The sequence below is a fragment of the Phragmites australis genome, chromosome 7 (genome assembly GCF_958298935.1).
Source record: "Phragmites australis chromosome 7, lpPhrAust1.1, whole genome shotgun sequence".
NCBI lineage: Eukaryota > Viridiplantae > Streptophyta > Magnoliopsida > Poales > Poaceae > Phragmites > Phragmites australis.
In genome coordinates, this window is record NC_084927.1 from 457682 (window position 1) to 472678 (window position 14997).

The 14997-nt window shown below is 41.1% G+C and overlaps 1 long non-coding RNA gene across 1 annotated transcript; it reads right to left on the reverse strand.

The window, feature by feature from the left end:
- Positions 1-10808: 10808 nt before the first annotated feature.
- LOC133923384 (uncharacterized) lies at positions 10809-14574 on the reverse strand. The gene is made up of 3 exons (XR_009910607.1): positions 14249-14574; positions 13059-14093; positions 10809-10891 (listed from the first exon to the last, which is right to left on the reverse strand). It is a non-coding gene; the product is annotated as an uncharacterized LOC133923384 (long non-coding RNA).
- Between the last annotated feature and the right edge of the window lie 423 nt (positions 14575-14997).

Here is a 14997-nt window from a genome sequence, read left to right on the forward strand (position 1 = left end):
AATTACAATGAAAAGTCTGTCTTCGGGAACAAAAGCAAAAGAAAGAAACAAACGCATCCATTGTTTTGTAATTCTTCACGAGAAGTACTAGATATTAAGCAAAGCGGGGTTAAATGAATAGTTGCACAATTTGTTCCTTCTTGTTGTAATTGTCTCTAACACAAGTTGCTGATGTTTCATGCATGTGTTGTCATTCTGCAGCCGTAGCCGAAGAGAGCAATAGAGTGAACATGACGGAGCTCAGCGCTGAGTATGTGCCAGATGCTAGAGAAAACGGAAACAGAATAATGCAGGCATCTGCGTCAGGACACGGTTCACAGTCGAATGGAGAGTCTGGCAGAAAAAGGGTAAGCAGGGAGTGTGGATAGTAATTTCCATAAGGAAAAAGTATATTTTACTTGTCCAAAAATGACGTTTGTCTAACTGACCTTCTAAACTAAAACTTGACTAGTTTACTACCTCAAACAATTCAAAACCGGATAATTTACCCCCTGAGTCGGTTTTGAAGGTTGTTTTGCTGACGTGGAGGTTGTTTTCACCAACTCAACTTAGTTTTGCTACGTGTCATTTCCAACTCGGCTGCCACATCAGCAAATTTTGCCACAGTGTCTGCTAAATCATAGTTCTTTCTGCCTCTCCCGTCAGTTTGCCGTCCTGGACATCACCTTCGCCGCAGGAACGGACCTGCATGCCTCTGCTTCCTCATGCAACAGCAGCTTCCTCATTGGCGAGCCGAGGAAACACCCACGCCACGCCCGCATTCCTCCTCCACGTGGTAGCCGAGTTCATCGCAACTGTGTGCACGGGCATGCAATTGGGGGAGCTCATGAGCGTGACTAGGTGCATCTGCTGCCAATTTGGGCGAGCGGGATCGTATTCTCGATGCAGTGCGTGTTGCACTGCCATGTCCATCCTTTCCCCTACCTCCATCTCTAATCACTCTTAACTCCGGGTACAATCAACTTAACAAATGGAGAATACTCAATCCTCTAGAGGAACTGGAAGGTTCTAGAAGAAACAAGGAGAGGAACAAGAGCCGAGGAGCCGGGGAAGAAGAAGCCGGTCTGTTCTCATATACTGTTCCTCACCGAGAGTTCCATTGGCCCAAAGCCAGCCCAATAGCTACAATGGTCCCTCAAGCCAATAGCCCTCGGGCCACATATCCATATACATGACACATCTCCTTGCCCATCAACTGCTTGACCGAATGCCCTACCCATCACATCCCCACTCCCATGCTGCTGGCTTCAAGAGCCCGCGATAACCTCTCCTCCCCTTTCTTGTTGGGTGCCCTATGTGGGGAATTAACTTTTTTACCATCCTACCGGATAGCTCACTCCAAAATACCATCCTACTGGATTTCATCCCTTAAATACCATCCAGACCCACGTGCCGTCACGCCGCGCCACACCATCCCCTTCACGCCGTCCCGCACTAGCTGCTCAGCCGAGAAGCCGCCGCCGAGCTCCCTTCTCTCTGTTGCCACGCCCGCACCGCAGTCACAACCTCTGAGTGTCATCGCTCGCTGTCGTCCCGTCGTGCGCGCAGACGAGAGGGAGAGGGAGCTGGCCGTCCCGCCGTCTCGCCGCCGTCCTGCCGTGCGCGCAGAGGAGAGGGAGAGGGAGAGGGTCGTCCCGCCATCTTGCTGCTCGCCACCACTCGCCGCCGTCTCGGGGGAGGGAGATGGCCGGGGCAAAAAGGTAGCCGGTCGGGAGAGGAGGCGGCGCGCCAGGCTTCTCTAGTCGAGCAAAGCTGCGCGAGCCGGCTGCGCCGAAGTTGCACACGGCCGGAGTTGCGCGGGACGGGCCAGCAGTGCATCTGCACGCATGGTGGGACGGCGGGGAGCAGCAGCGCGCAGAGATCGGGACAGCAACACGGGCGCGGCAGCGGAGAGAAGGGAGCTCGGAGGCGGCTTCTCGGCCGAGCAGTCGGCACGGGACAGTGCGAAGGGGATGGCGCGGCACGGCATGATGGCACGTGGGCCCAGGTGGTATTTGAGGGATGAAATTTGGTAGGGTGGTATTTTAGAGTGAGCCATCCGGAAGGGTGGTAAAAAAGTTAATTCCCCCGCCCTGTGCTGGTGTGAGACCGCCACCCCTCCCCATCTGGAGGTAGCAGCACAGCATGGTGGAGGGGTCGGGCATCCCCGTTGTGGCTACCATTGGAAAGCTCAAATCGATGATGGGGCTGGGGCTTGTGGGGAACTTTTTCGGAGAGCCGGTGAGCCTGAACTACCATCTGCACAGCTACAAAGGGTGCTGTTGGTGATGGGAGGGAAGAGGAACAGTAGTGGGGATGTGCAAAAAATGGAGTTCGGCATGAGTTTGAAGAGGCTATTATTACATAACACCCCATCACAGATGGTTATTAACCCTCTTCACAGACAGTTTTTCAAGCCGTATGAGGCAAAGGGTTTGTCATACCTACATAGCATAGATGGGTAAAACTCCGTCTATAACTGATTAGCCCACATACAGTTCTAAATATAAACCCGTCTACAAGGGTTCAGCAGCTCGTGTATTTTTCTCAACAGTCACATACAAGTTTGACATACGAATGGTTTTTTTAATACCTATCTGTGAGTCTAAGTCCTCACAGATGGTGTTCTACAAACCCGTCTATGAGTCTAAGATGTCATGGACGGTGTTTTATGAGAAACCATCTGTGACCATCGGCACAGACCACCTTCCACGGTAGATGTCACCGTAGCCACATTGTAGGGGAGATGGGGACGTGCGGGCGGCCTCACCGGTAGGTCCCTTCCCTTCCCTTCTCGATGGTGGCAACCTTGTAGGGAGTCCTTCCTATTGGGAGACGGCTAGAGGAAGCTTTTGCGTGTGTGGGATCTCAAAACTCGCGTGGGCTCACTTTGAAGCTCATGCGAGGTGGGCTCACTTTGAAGCTCACGGAAAATTGAAGGTCACTGATGGTTTTTAGCAAAATCGTCTCTGCTGCTGCGGCTACAAACAGGTGGTGGTAAAACCCGTCTAAGATCATACCACATATAGTTTTCATGGAAAAACCGTATGTAAGTCTCAAATGATTTTTGTTAAAATCTATCTATGATATTTGTAGAGATGGTTTCTTACACAAATCGGTTGTGCTATCTGGCAACCTAAGACAACAAGCCTCTCACACATACCCTTCTATCTAATAACTGTTTGTGTCTTCACCGTTGACGGTTCTCAACAAACTATTTATGATTAGCCGTCATATTTGATTGTTTTTATAGTAGTGAGCTAATGATAAGTCATGTGTCCACGCTGTCGAAACCACTTTCGCATCAACGAAACAACCGTCAAAACAGGGTCAGTGGGTAAATTGTCCGGTTTTGAATTTTTAGAGGTAGTAAATTGAGTCAAGTGTTTGTTTGGGTCAGTCGGACAAACATAATTGTAGAGGGAGGGAAATAGACTTTTTCCTTTCCATATATTACGCTTAGGTGCATAGTTTATTGACGTCGAGAAATTGTTAGCGGTGCCTCAGAATCCAGAAAAAGAAAAAGCTTTTCATTAAGTTGAACTCTAAAGAATTTTTTCGTGACAATTGGCTGTCATGAACAGTACTTAATAGCATGTACAATAGTCCCGCCTCAGTGGCCTATTAGCATATATTGCCACGTTAGCAAAATTCTTTGGCGGAAAGGGAAATAGATCATCTTTTAGATAAAGAGACTTTTCTTGGGAATATGCAGGATCACATATAGACTCATGAGACAACTTAATGTTCTTATAGGGATTGTGAGTATATGGATGCTTATTGCTTGTCATGTCCTATATAGGGATATTGTATTTTCGTTCTTTAAATAAAGAACGAAAATACAATATCCAAAGTTACGCGAGGCTGATATACAAAGCAATAGGAGAAACAGCGCACCAACCCACACCGCGCACGTGAGCCACTCGGAAACAGCACTGACGGAACTCAGAAACAAATGTGATGGGGTCGAAATGCGACCCTCTTATTACTAATATTCACGAATATCAAAAAATTCTAGTGAAAATTCGAACAAATTTACTTGGTCAAACCTGGTTAACCGAGGCAAAATCCGCTCGAATTATGATCTCGATATTCGACCAGTTTCGTAGATATTCGATCAAATTCCACCGATATTCGATCGTATTCTTCACATTTTGAACCATATCGAAAACTGATCGAATTCTTTAAAAACCGCTCGCATTTCTTCGAAAACTACTCACATTCTTCGCATTTCGATGAAGTTCAACCAAAAAAAACTAAAAAACCTCAATCTTATAAAAATCAGTAACTAATTCATATGATCTTCAAATTAAGTGAAACAAATTTTGTTGGTCTCCTTGTTACATGATCTACATGATAAAAGTATTTATACTCATGAAAAAGTTGAATATTTTCTGTGAGAAAATATATTTGATAAACCTAGTTAAATGCATAGTTATTATTTGCTAATCCAAAAATTATAAAACTAATTTTGTTAGTCTTCTTACATGATCATATACCTTTTAAAAATATATGAACTAATGAAATATTTATTGTAACATGCAGTGTGTTAAATGTGTTGCAACCTGATTAATTCATAACTAACCGATTCACACCTCCAAAATTAGTGAAACCACTTTTATTAGTTTACTTATACTATGTTTTATGTGTGAAAAATAATGGTAGACATGTAAAAGTTAATTACAATGATGTTTCTTAACATGTTCACTTTATGCTTATGAACTTTGTAAAAATCATGAAGAAATTAATAAAACTCTAAGTGAAGTGAAACAAATTTTAAAGATCCTCTTAAGATACGTCTGGCAAAAAGAATATGTGTTTGCATGTTCAGCTTTTTCTTAATGTGATGGGCCAAATCATCCGATTCATACTGTCTTTTTTTTTTCAAACTTCTTCCGCATAAAATATGATTCAAATGACATTACTTTTAAATTTTGTTTTCACAAAAGGTTTTTGAATTGTCTCTAATATTTTTAGATTTTTTAAAAAAAATTATGAATTTTTTAATTCAAATTTCGAAAACCGTTCAGTTTTTGAATGCGATGCGGCTCGTCGATATTCGGTCGAATTTTGTGAATATCGACTGAATTTGTGAACCTGCGCCCGACTCGGAAACGGACGCGCGCGCGATGGGCTGCGACTCGACCAGTCGCGTGCGCTCGTACTAGTCGTTTTGCTACTTTTTGTGCTGAAATACTAGACTATAAAGTCAGCAGTTAGGTGACTTTGAACTTGTTCGATCATAGGATCTATAATTGATACTTATGGGGAGCCTAAATTCTTTCTTCTTATCCAAGAATTGGAAATTTCTACAGTTTTTCCTTTTTATGGTTGACGTATGAATTTCTAGAATTTGTTTCTCTTAGGATTAACGTGAGACTCCTACATGAGCTCAAAATTAGTAAATGTGAAATGATAAAATTACAAAGAGCCAAAATGTAGACCAACATGTAGAGAACATACACGTTATATGAACTAAACATGTGGATAACATATACCAACTACTTTTGTGGGAAATACCAGAATACAGAGTAAGCAATTAGGTGACTTTGGATTCTTCGATATTTGGCTCTGTGATCTGTACTCACTGTTACAGAAACCCACGCATATGTTACTCCATCATTGTCGATTCCTTATGAGTCTACAGTGATGTTGCATCACTGCTGATTCATATCACGTAGCCGCATAAAAGTTCATATAAAAAGAACCGATAGTGATACTATCATTACCGGTCTTTCTTATAAAACTGACTATGATACTTAATTATCATTGCCGATTCTAGCCATCATCACTGCCAATTCATAAAGTATCACTGTCGGTTTGTAACACGAACACGAAGCAACAGTGATAATGGATGACATTCCATCTTAAAAAATTCATAATTTTTTCATACGAAATTAGATAGGGCAAACTTTATAGTTAATAACTTTTTATATGAGGTTGTTTAAATGCCCAAATAATCATAAGAAAGTTTCAGAAAACAAGAAACAAAAGGAAAGCATATCCTATTGTCATCACTAGTACCTCTGTAGTGGGATGATATATTTCGCACGTGAATAAATCGCGTGACCTGTGACGATGCGTATGTGTGCTAGCCTAGGGTGTTGGTCGAGTGTAAAAAAAATTCGGATAAAAAAACTATCGATTCGAGGACCGACTATCACGGACTGACAATTTATTATCACTTTCGGTTCCAAAACCGGTAGTGATACTCGATGAGTGATAAGCAGTTACAAACCTGCAGTTATATGCATTTCTGTAGCAGTGGCTTACAGAAAAAATCCTAAATGCTTTCTTTTTATTGGATAATAGGAAATTTCTAGAGACCGACTACTTTTGTCCTGCTATAGAGCAAAATTTTGAATGATATTTTTCTTGGTTTTTCCTTACATCCATGATATTCGGTTATATATAAGTGTGGTCATCCATGGTGTAATATTTCCTTCATTTTAGTTTTGTATTCGGACTCCTGCATATAATATAGGAGAGGGGGAGGATAAATTAATGTTTAGCTGTAAAAGAATATGGAACGATGCAAGACAGTAGCAATTTAGGTTAATTTTGTTATAATGGCATATGTGTAATTTAGGAGCAGGTACTCGGGTTTATTGGGTTAGTTTTTTCGTAGGGGGGAGATGGGTAATTTAGAAACAAATATTAAGGGTACTTTAAGTTAATTTTTTCATAATAATGTCGTTAGAAACAACAAAGGAATACCAGAAATTATCACAAAATGCAAAACATTCGACCATAGATTTAGTGGACTCTAATCATCATTGACAGCAATAGTTATTTGATCTAACATGTTTCTAGATTAACCCCCACCCCTCCCCCTCCCCACGGCAGTATTAAAATGTCATGCATGGAGGTTTGGCATGCATATATACCTACAAAGGTAACCCTGGATCCTAATTTGATAAAGATGCGTGTATGCTGTTGCACGAAGTACATAAAGTAACCTAAATTTGAAAGAATATATTAAATATTTCCTGTAGACATCAATTGAACATAACACACACGGGAACAATATGCAAATAGATCATTGACTCCATAGGTGAATAAAGTGAAATCTATTGCAAAGTATTTTAGCTATATATCAAAGTAGAGTTAAAGTGCTTTGCAGAGTAAGAATAAAAAATATGTATATTTTAAGTTGGATTGATGTCTTGAGGAAATATAACTTTTTTTTACATTTCTGAGGATGTTGTGATAATTTGCATACTCAGTCATGCTTTTTCGTGCGACAGCATGTATATATGTCCAACGAGCGTTTATGAGCTTACTTTTAGCTAAGGCCTTTTTTGGAAGAGGGGGGTTGTTCTAGGAGCTTTTACAATAATTTGAACTATAAAATCATATAGCTTTGGATCATGCCCCTTTCTAAAACAGGTCCTAATTGTTTAATTAAATTCTTATGTCTAGAATTTACCCCCACATAATTTATACTGCTTTGATGTTCGATTTGATTATTATTTTTTATTTATGATTAAAATACAAAGCATCGCTAAGGCTTGGACAGGCTGCCCAACTATAATCAACTAAAATGTACACTTCACTTGGAAAAAAAAAATCTAATGAAACCTTGTGCAAAAGGAAAAACAGGAAGTATTAATTTGTACAATAACTCCATGATATTTGACTAGATAAATTTGATGAGCAACTAAAAACAACATAACCATACTCGCGAGTTCAAACCATTGGTGGACAATTGATTCATCCCCGTACAGAAAAGGCAATCAACAGGATTTTCAATACGTCTCCTAATTAAGTTGTCTTCATTAGCTTATTATGAGAGAGCAACCACACAAAAAAATAAAAAATAAAAACCTTGGTGGAACATCTAACTTCCAAAAGGCAGGGATGAAAACGGGTTGCACTTCTCTAAAATTAATAATATCATACAGAGATTGAAGAATATTAGACACATGATTCATGTTGCCAAATTGTAGTCTTCGTCACAAGATGGTGCTTAATCTTTAGTAAATGCTCACAAAATTAGTGCGTTTTTCTAACAAAATAATATGGATGTGTGTGGCAGACACAGCCTTTAGATCTCACGACGCACTCGGGTCTCATGGATGTGGACAAGCAGCTGGCACAGTGTTTCAAGAAGGCCGTAACTATAAATTGGGCTCTCATTTTAGCCCTTTTGTCGACAACATCCTGCCGGGATGAAGAAGAACAGCACAAACGCAGGCAGATGTTCGGTATCTCATGTGCGGTCTCTCTGATACTCAATTGGGTATCTCAGCTTCTCGCCGGATTGATGGCCCAGCGGGCGACATCTGTTGACGGCACGGTCGACGTTGAAAGGGTTGATGCCCGGGACAGCCGCCGTATCTATGTGCTTTGCATCATGACGTACCTTTGCAACATTTCTCTGACAGTTACAGCGGTCTTTCTTGCAATGCTTATCAGAAGACAGTACGTCTGGTTTTTCTTCCTTTTCTTCCTGCATGTCCCCTGCTATTGTTACATCTTACTCAAAGCATGGGACAACGGCATATCCTGGGGGGTGGCACAATACGAAGATTATCGCACGGACATGGACTTTTTCTTCGGGCTCTGCTTCGAGATCACGCAGACCAATTTTGCGGCACTCTCGGCAACCCTATTCGGATACATGCAGAGAGGACAGTGTACGGATGTCCATTTCCGGGCTCCTCCTTATGGCCTTGTTCACAGTGCCGCCAGCGGCAGACCTCCCAGGCCATCGAAAATGGCTCATCACAGTACTGATGAAATACGCGACATATCTTCTGTTCTGCTTGTGCTGTCAGTTCTTGGTCTGGGCGCAGCCGTTATTATAATGTGTCGTTGGTATGCTTTTATACCTGGCATCCTGGTTCTTCTCTATTGTCTGATTGTTTTTAAGATCACTGGAAATGGAATGGTCGTCAAGGTCGTGCATATGATGCGAAGGCTAAAGGGTGCTCCGCCGTCTGTTGGTGAAGGAACAAGCACCACTAGCCAGAGTATTGAACTCCAGAGTACAAATCTTCACGAAGAGCTTGACAAGGCTGCCGATGAGGACAATCTCCTGCCGTCTTATAATGTAGCAACAAGCACTGCTAGACAGAGAAGCGAACCCCAGAGTACAAATCTCCAAGAAGAAGTTGACAAGGCAGCCGGTGAGCAAACTCTCCTGCTGATTAACATCTACTCGGTCCTATCTGGAGGGCTCATGGTAACGTATTCTCTGAACATTGGTGCACAGTACAAGGCAACTGTGATCTGCATGTACTTGGCGATATCTGCCTACTTGATCCAGGTCATTGCAGTGCGCGAGCTCAGCGCGCGCAAAACCACTGTGCTGATATGTAGAGTCATTGCGGCTCTTCTTGTGGTAGGGACGATTATATGCGTTATTGTGTTCTTTCTGTGTCAGCCACTTCATCTTCCGTCCTCCTCGACCTCAAAACCACAAGTCAACAAACCACCCCGCGGTTAACTGCACAATAATCTGCGCATCACCTCGTACCTCATATATTCATATCGTCTGTGCACAGGGAAATACAATTCTGAATCTGTACTCATTATGATCACGAAGTTGTTTTCTCCTTGAGATTTGTGCCAAAACAAATTGTTTGAAATTTATAAATCAACTAGTTATCTACCCGTGCGTTGCAATGGGCGTCAAAAATTTGTTAAACAAAAGTGATACAACGTATGTACAACCATTCAAAAATTATTATTCCAATTCCTTATTCAACATTTTGATGATCACATCTCTCCTGGCTATGTTGCACCATACAACATCTATATTCTACAGACCAACTTATCTACTAATTCATTGAAAAAAACATTATACTAAAAACATAACATGTAATGAGAGGATAAAACAACTTGCCCACTTTGTTTGCAATGATGAAGTACTAAATAAAATGTTTATTCGCCAGTGGCACCAACACAGAATATTTATTACCACCGATTCATAACTTGGAGGCATTGCAATGGAAATCCAAAATTTTGCAACGCATGATAAGCTACAACAAAAGGCTATCTTGTACTACATGATATTTATATTTTCTAAAGATTAGTAAGATCATAGTCGCAAAGAAATGAGAATATGTACTTAGTTCAAGATGACTAAATTATATCCAAAATCATGTGGACCACTATATAGTCAATACATGAGAAGACCAAAAAAGATCAAAGTTGTATTTAGACAGGACTTATGTCACCATATTGTTTCCTACGCTTGCAACGGGAGAAAAAGTATCTTAAATTAAATGTCACCTTCTCATACTCCAGGTTGGGGTGAGCAGCACGGCGAGAGAAGGAAAGGAGAATGAATCATTATTTGGCATGAAAATGACAGAGTAATAAAACATTCATCCCTACGTTTTCTACAGGTTTTGTTGAGATACATAGTAGAATGCCCGTGCATTGCCATGGAAAAAATAAAGTAACTGAACCTATCGGTTAAATGATGTCCTATGTGTCATACATAATTAATATTTCATAAAACTCAATTTTAGTTATAAATAGGATGTCTTCATTGCATTGCAAGAGCACATGACAATTTGCACAAAAACATGACAGATAATAATTGCACCCCCTCCAGTCTTTAAGCCAGGAGAGAATAAAATCTTGCCATCGTTATTTTTTTCCAAGATACGGACAAAAAAACATATATCTTTGTAAGTGCATTTAACAATAGGAATCTTAGAGCATTTCTGTCCAGAGGTTGAAAAAATTGCAGCAAGTTTCTATTCAGTGACCTGCAAATCAAAAGGAGGACCATAAATCAAGAAACAAAAAAGGAAACCAGATATACCCAAATAGAACAGCTTATTATATTTGATATTCTCACATGCTGACCAATGTTAGAGACATAGATAGTTCACTGCACTCTGTCACGTGGCCGATCTCCAATCCTCCTCCTCCCTTGGAGGAAGCCATTCCTTCTCTGTAACCATAGATCAAATGTAGCTGATTATTCCAAAGAGAAGTACTCTCACTGTACTACCTAATTCGTTAAAGAGAAGTACTCTCACGGTAATGCATTATAGGGCATATCCAACCAAACGTGTTTAACTGTATCAGTTCCCCTCTGTAACCTGATTATGTTACAAAGTGGTGAACCAAACACTACCTAAGTATTTCTGCTTGGTACCAAACGTGTTTGGTGAGAGATGGTAAGAGATAAATATGTAAGCATGAGAGACACATGTGTGAGATAGTAAGAGATAAATATGTAAGTATTGTCAGACGATATGGAGTATAAGAGAGATGTGTGAGCATGAGAGATATAAGTGTGATATGGTAAGAGATGAATATGTAAGTATTATCAGCCGACATGAAGTAGGACCGTGCCTGGACCGACATGGCATGACGCCGGCACTGTGTGCTTAGGGTCGTGCTTGGGCTTTCCTAGAGTTGACTCGTGCCGATACGACATGGCACGATGAGCCGATCGTGCCTAATGAGCATGGCACGAGGAATGACAAGGCCGGACTGTGCCAGCACAGCACGGCCCAAGTCCTAGCTCTATCCATGGCCGGGACGACCTCACTACATGTCGCCAAGAACCCCTCAAACCAAACCCCCAATCCGTGCTGACGCCCCTAGTACACAGCCCGTGCACCACCGTGCTTGGGTTCGACGGCACTGTCGCTCCCCACATCCTCTATCTTCCCCATCTAATCTGATGCCGCCAGAACTCCATGCCACCTCTCCTACCCTCCATCGGATGGCAGCACTACTCCTCGCTTCTCCTCCCTCTCGTCGGTAGAGAAGACACCAAAAGAGGAGCCGGCAGTCCAAACCATCGGTGTCAAAGTCGGGGGCGAAGCACCTTTTGGAGAGACTAAAAATTACCTTTTTTATATCGGATCAGTTGAATGCCCGTACATTGCAATGAAAGCTAAAAATTTTCAAGGAAAGCTATCATTTTTTTTAATATTAAAAACTGCTGACACCAAGTCATCTACATTACACTTCCTGACCAAAGTTGTGCTTAAACAATCTTGTCCAAATGTTTCCGCATTAGAGTTTTTTTAATAATAATTAATTGTCCATGCATTACAATGGGAGTCAAGAATCTTCATAAGATAGTATAAATTATAAATGGTATTAATTATAAATGCACTTACTGCATTGCTACGGAATATTTCGATTCGTGATCCTCATAACATATCCGTCCGAATTTAACAATGAAACTACAAACATCACTATTCTGCAATGATACCAATAAGATACATTGCAGAGCTGAAACCACTAACCCTGAGTAGTTCTGTTGCATCAGAATACAACCTCGTGTACATGGCTAATCTGATCAGGTACCTAGCTTCTAGATGCGACAAATAACTTAGCAGGAAGCCTGAAAATCTGCTTCCTGCAGATGACTGAAGCAACCAATAATTGATGTTACCTGACAAAGAATAAAATTTTTTATCTCAGGATCAAAACTTCGTGTAGATTCATCCCCAAGCACACAAAATAGGGGTAAATTATACCCCGTACATCAAAATGTGCAAATTCTAGCCCACCTCCCGTGATCAACTTCACTTCAGAGCTAACAAATGTTAATTAATCTTTTGTGTAAGGCACGATTTCTAAAAAGGATAAAAGAATTTGCAAGCAGTAAGACATAACTTCATATATATATTAAATCTAAGTAAATTTGGTCCTTTTATCAATTGTTAGATTCTGAAACAACATGCCGAGCATCATGTGCAGTTCAAATTCTTGCATGTATCAATCTATGACAGAGTGATAACTGCTAAACACGGAATCAACGAATGTTCAAGCACTTTTTTGAAGAATCATAGTGTGCCGACACCAGAAACTTGTCCGTTGGGTTTTGGTTGCAAAACTGAAATACAAAGACAGAAAATGGGAGCACATCACGAGGAAAACACATCCTAAGTCTATAATAAGGTAGCGCTTGCACATTGACAAAAGTCTGTAGAGATTGCTTGCCTTGAGTTACAACTCTAAAGAATCAATCAAGAACAGAAAGGTCCACGAGTCTTCCCAAAAAAAAAAAAAGAACATATCGAGCAAGCCAAGGAAGGACACATGACGACTAAATTGGAGAATTACCACACATGACGACTGAATTGGAGAATTACCTGCTATGTTGGTGGAATTTCTTGCTAGACTTCTCCTTCTCCAGGGAAAAAAAAAAGCTTGCATTGGCAGTCATAATCAATACTGAAGCAAACTAATTTCTTTAGTCAAATCACATAGTTTTTGGCAAAAAGAACTTGGAAACATGGTACTAAGAGTGCTACCTTAGAAGAATAATAAAATTAGAGTCCTATCTGCAATAGCTTTGTGAAACACAAAAGAGACGTCCTAACCTGAAGAACAAAATTAACAAAAAAAAAAACTTTGTATGCACAGATAAATTTGTTTTGGTAGTGTATCCCATATCTGTTGTACATAATTTGCAATATTCGCGATGAGAATATCACAACCTAGTATAGCTATGTCGTTCTCAATGTAGCACACCATGATGAGAGTAGTATTGAATACTGATCTCCCAGCAAACCATGATGAGAGTAGTATTAAGTACTGATCGAGTGTCCCATTACTTCACACACTCGTCCATTTGAGGGAGGCAGCTTGATCCCTCCCAACATAAATAGTTGGATGATCAAAATCAAATGGAGGCCACAACTTGTGTGCACTTGCAATCTCGCTGGCACAAACAGATGCAACATGTGCCTGTGATGCTTACTGATCAAACTATACTAAGAGTAAACTATCTAACTTAGGCACTTCAGCTTATACAAAAAGTTTCCGATGATGCAAACCTGTCGTAGCATATATACCAAACAGGTTGAGAAGACTACAAGAAAACTTATCAAACATGATTTTATTCTAATTGCTTGCAATAGTGTACGATTTATAATCAGATCTGGTCTAATTTGGCCTCATAAACATTCCATCAAACACCTTGTAAGCATATTTTACACCCTGGATTTATGTAAACAAACATACTCATCTTGTACACGTCCACTCATTATTCTAGCTAACAGGAAACATAGAAGCAACGTAGGTAGCTTACTTCCATGGTGGGTTAGTTATACAATCACTGCAGTAGTATCTCACTTCCATGGCAGCCAAGGATGAGGTTATGTTGGACAAGGGTTTTGATGGTGCTGAAAGATCCGACAGAGAGAAAACATATTACGAATCTTACAAAACAGAGAGGGAGGGCATAGGATCAAATCAAGAACCAATTGCTCCCAAAATTAGAAAAGCATACGACCCCTAATTTTTGCAAAGAGGCTACAAGAACCTAAGCTGGCCTCACCTGGCACAACTGCTCGTACCACCTGAGCTTGACGTTCCCCAGCTCTTCCTCCCACTCCTAGACCATCCTAGGTAGCGGGCCCATCAGGACACACCTCGCCGCCTTCGCCCATCGAACAGGTGCCAGCGGCCGCCGGTGACAGCTAGATCTGATGCAGAGAGCAGCACAGCAGAAGGCACTAAGAGATGAGAGAGGAGCAGAGGAAAGTGACAGTGTGGGGATTCGGGCGGCAAGCAGAGATAAATGGCGGCGGGTGCCTTGGCAGACCATGGCGGCCGATTGGGAGCGATTACATATTGATGTAGCAGAAATTGGAGGCGGTTGTGCGTGGGGGCCAATCGCACGAGGAGCGGGAGGATGCGGTTGAGGAAGAGTATTATAGGGAGTATAATACACTTTGTTCACAGATGCTAAAACATAGGCAGAAATTCTATGTTTGTGCTTAACATAGTCGGTGACGTATACTGAGTGATCATTTTGTCCCTGTGTTGAATATTTGCTCCAAGTAAATTATACAGCAAGTACAATTTTTTCGGGTAAAAATTACAAGCTTTGAGATAATCATAATTTCTTTGGAATCAAAATAATGGCTTGAAAACCTGTCATTTTTCTGTCTTGGTTGAAGATTGTTCAATTCAGCTTTAGAAATGTGAGATTGATTCTGTAGAGCGTTGTGTCATTGTGCCAAAATAAGCAAGATGTTCTATCTTCTTTTCAATAAACTTTTGTAGCTTTTGAGAGTATTGTAG